The sequence below is a fragment of the Arvicanthis niloticus genome, chromosome 9 (assembly GCF_011762505.2).
Source record: "Arvicanthis niloticus isolate mArvNil1 chromosome 9, mArvNil1.pat.X, whole genome shotgun sequence".
NCBI lineage: Eukaryota > Metazoa > Chordata > Mammalia > Rodentia > Muridae > Arvicanthis > Arvicanthis niloticus.
This window is the reverse complement of record NC_047666.1, coordinates 37,574,390-37,578,495: the sequence shown is the minus strand read 5'-3', so window position 1 is coordinate 37,578,495 and position 4,106 is coordinate 37,574,390. Positions and strand designations below refer to the sequence as shown.

Below are 4,106 nucleotides of genomic sequence, written 5' to 3'. Positions count from 1 at the left end.
TCTCTATGGAGGCTAGAATTGTTAGATTTAGACAGGGTTAGCATATTGCTGAGTCAATTAAGTGTTAGCTATGTAAGCATGAGGCCCCAAGCTGGATTCCCACAACCAGAACCCACATAAAAATGCTAGGCTTGGTGAGATGTGCTTTACTATAACCCAGCACTGGGGGAAGCAGGGCAGAGAGAGGCATGCAGATCTGTGGGACTCTTGGTCAGCCAGTCTACTTAAACAGGCAAACCACAGAGCAGTAAGAAGCCCTGTCGAAAATGAAAACCTAGACAGAGAACATTTGATCAAAAACACCTAGGGTCATCCTCTGGCCTCCACCTATATCATGTGCACACACAATTCTCTAGATGCGACCATGTACACACATGCATGATGAGAAAAACAAAAACAAAAAATACCCTCCCCCCAAAAAAACCTAGGAACCTTGCTTCCTAGTCTAGTGACCATGCACACATGTTAGTCTTCTTGAGTCTTGGTTTCCCCATGAGGACATGAGCAAGATAATACTCCTTACTTATCTCCTATGAGGGTCACCCTGACACTGATTTTAAGCTGACTAACCAACCTCCTGGCTCAGTATTCACAAGTGACTTTTATCTGTTTTCCCTTGTATGATTTCAATTTCAATTTTATTATTTATAATATATCACTGAGGCAGTTGCTACAAGAATTTCCATACAGACGTTGAGTCAAAACCTAGACATTAATTTACATGTGTAAATTGTGCCTAATTCGTAAGTGGGAAGCTAGAATTTATCATGTATCTCTTTGACTTCAAAGCTCAAAATGTTTAAATCACTGCGTTACTCTACTATGTTAATAAACGGCTGATAAAAGGAACTTTGCAAGAACTGGCAATGTACTGAGGAAGAATTTGTATAAGACCATAAGCCTAACTTACAATTAATATAAATGAAATGTCCTACTGCTTAGTCCTGTGACGTCCTCCAAGCACTCCATAAAAAGGGTGTTCAAATACATGTTCTTGAATCAAATCTGTATTCCTAAGACTCTATCACTAATGGTACCGAGACCTTGGGAGGGCCATGGATAAAAACCTTGCATCTCTGGATCTTTTGTAGATTCATCCTGGGCTGAGGAGAGATACTTCTCAGAGATGGAAATGACCGGTAGTCTATTAGTTGCACCATTTAAATGTAAACTTTAACCCCAAATACCCTCCAAGTTAAAAAACCAAAACCCGAAAACAAAACAAAACAAAAACAAACAAACAAACAAACACAAACGAATAAAAAAAAAAAAAAAAAAACTCTGTAGCTTTCAGACGTGGTTTCTCCCTTCTCAGTCACAGAGCAAATACACAACTGCTAAAACTGTAAAGAGCTCATATCCAGCTGGGGAGATAGCTATGGTAGAAGGCTTGCCTAGCACATGTAAAGCCCTGGGCTCCATCCCCAGCAATGAAGAGTGAAGGAAGGAGTAGGGGAAAAGGAGGAGAGAGGCAAAGAGAGTTTTCTCCAGCTGACAGAGAGAAGGAAAAGGAAGGAGGATGTGTTAGCGCTTGGAAGGAGTGGGGGGGGGAGGGGAAGAGGGAAGGGGAAAGAAAGGGAGAGCACAAGGAGAGGGAGAGAGGAGGAAAGGAGTAGAGTGGGGAGAAAAGGAGAGGAAGGGGAAAGGGAGGAGGGGAAGATGGAAGAGGGAAATGGAAAGGAGGGGAGGGAAGGAGGAGGGAAAGGGGAAATGGGAGGGGAGGTCGGGAAGGGGCAGTAAGAGAGAAATGAAGTATCACAGAAACTATACACTGGTTCTGAAGTAAAGACGAACAGGGTAACATGAAAATGAAAGCCAACCCTGATCCTCAGCCCTGAGGTCCTCCAACAAGAGGGTCAAAATCAGAATCTTGCTTCATAGTGGTTCCCTGGGAGAGGCTCTGCCCACTCAGGTGAGAGGCTGGGAGGAAAAAGAAGTCAGTACGGCTGCCATCATCAAGCAGGAACCACCAGGACCTTTGAGAATTACGTAAAATGCTTCTTAGAGGGTCTGCCAAGAGGCCACCGACTTCCATCTGGTGTCTGTTGGGAGGATTGCCCTTGAAGAGTCTGAATTCTGGGCACTTTTATTTTGTACTTCTAAGACATGACCCTTCAGACATAGTCCTCAAAGAAAAGATAAGAGGCAAAGCTCAACACTGTTGTGTCTGAAGTAGCCTGTGCACAGACTATAAAGGCCAAGGTAGATTCAGGCCCCAGAGTAATTGGTACACCTTCTTTATAAAGCTTTATGAACAGGGGAGCATAGCAGTCCTCTGCATGGCCCAGCTGCAGGTCTTGCTAGTGTGTACTATAATTCTCTCTTTATTGACCTCTCTCTTGCCCTGTGCTCCGGCCTTCTAGAGCAGGTGCTGTGTGAGAAACCAGCTCATAGAATTCCTCAGTCAACTCTTAGATGTCTCCTCCATAAAGCTTCTCCTGGCCCTTCCCAATGGCACTACTCATCAAAACCAATGTCTTTTGAACGTATCTAAGAAGATAAGATACCAACTCCATAATAAGAAATTTAAGTTCTGCAACCCAATATGACCATGAACTTCTGTTTCAGTTCAAACAGTTCTGAAAAAGTTGTTTTCCCCCTATCCTTCAAATTTTAAAAAGGATAATTAAAGAAAACACAGGGAGAAAAAAATCACTCTGAAGTAATTAAAAATGCATATGTGTATCTGGATATATATGTATAGATTATATATATGAGTATAGATCATAACTCAGTGCTGTGTTTTGACATATATTTTATCTTGTTATATGTTTTAAAATTTTGTTGCTATAGAGTCAACTGATAAAATGTTACCTTTAAATAATTTAAGCAAGTGGCCTATATTTTCTCTACTCTAGACTTCTTCAAATTAATTTGAAAGATTTTTTTTCTTCCTGTGCTCTTCTCCTCCTGTTTGCCTGATGCACTCTGACATAAATTCAATACAAATGTGAGTGGTCGTTCAGAGAGGCAGCCCAGCAATGTTAATTGACTGATCAAAATCATGACTTCTCATCCCTAAAAGAATCATGTTTCAAAAATCTTATAAATTTAAAGTGGAATCTCAGGGCCCCTGACTGAGTGGGGCAGTTTGCATTATTTTTCCATTTTGTAAAAGTGTAGGTTTTTTTTTAAAGTGCACTGCCCACAAAAATATGCAAAACTCAACTCCTGCATAATATTTAGAGTTCACTTAAAGTTTGCTTTCATCTGTTGGGTTTTTAGTGATGTTAGCAGTTCAACCAACAGCTCGATTCTGAGTAAAGGCCCTGTGCCTGGCACTGTGCTGACGGCTGCCTTTGTTAGCTATGAGGAATCATCCTACTATTTCAGATTTTATCAGCCTCTGATTTAAAATGGCTTAGAACCAAACTCTCTGTAAAAACTGAGCTGGTACCACTTGCCAAGACAACCAATATCCCACTAACTATACATACACCTAAAGCAAGAATTCTATATCCTCCTGAATAGATGTTTCCCATCTGTTAACAGTGATAGTCCCTATCATTGTAAGCAATGTCTAAACTTAGCTTTTCACTTCTGTGCCTACTCAGTCTTTTCTCTGGCCAACAGTATTTTCTCCCACTTGGATGTGCGTATCATATATATGACATAAAATGTATAACCTGGTTCTCGCTTCGGCAGCATATATACTAAAATTGAAATGCTACAGAGAAGATTAGCATGGCCTCTGCGCAAGGATGACACGCAAATTCGTGAAGCATTCCATATTTTTTTCTGCGTGTCTATGGCACCCACAACTAGGCATACTTATGCCTAGATGAAAAGGAAGGATCCATTTACTGGCATATCGCATGATCCCGATTAGGTATTTGATATGGGGAAAAGGGTATGTTTGCATTTTTTTTTCTGAAGGATGCTGAAGGAGCATGGTAGCCGCCAGAGTCATTGGTAGGACATGCTGATGCTGGAACAAAGAATGATGATGACCTGTGACTTTTCTGAGTGCCCTAACAATGGTGACTGAGAAGCTGTACTGAACATATGTCCCCAACCCACCTTTGCTCACCTATACCTCAGATGGTACAAGCTGCCTTGCCTCAAGTTTTTAGACCTTGTGGGACAGATAATCAGAGAAGTTATAA

The 4,106-nt window shown here is 41.3% G+C and overlaps 1 non-coding gene across 1 annotated transcript; it reads left to right on the top strand.

Annotated features, from left to right (window-relative positions):
• Positions 1–3,629: 3,629 nt before the first annotated feature.
• On the top strand, positions 3,630–3,736 carry LOC117715900 (U6 spliceosomal RNA). The gene has a single exon (XR_004607686.1). It is a non-coding gene; the product is annotated as a U6 spliceosomal RNA (small nuclear RNA).
• The last annotated feature ends 370 nt before the right edge of the window (positions 3,737–4,106 follow it).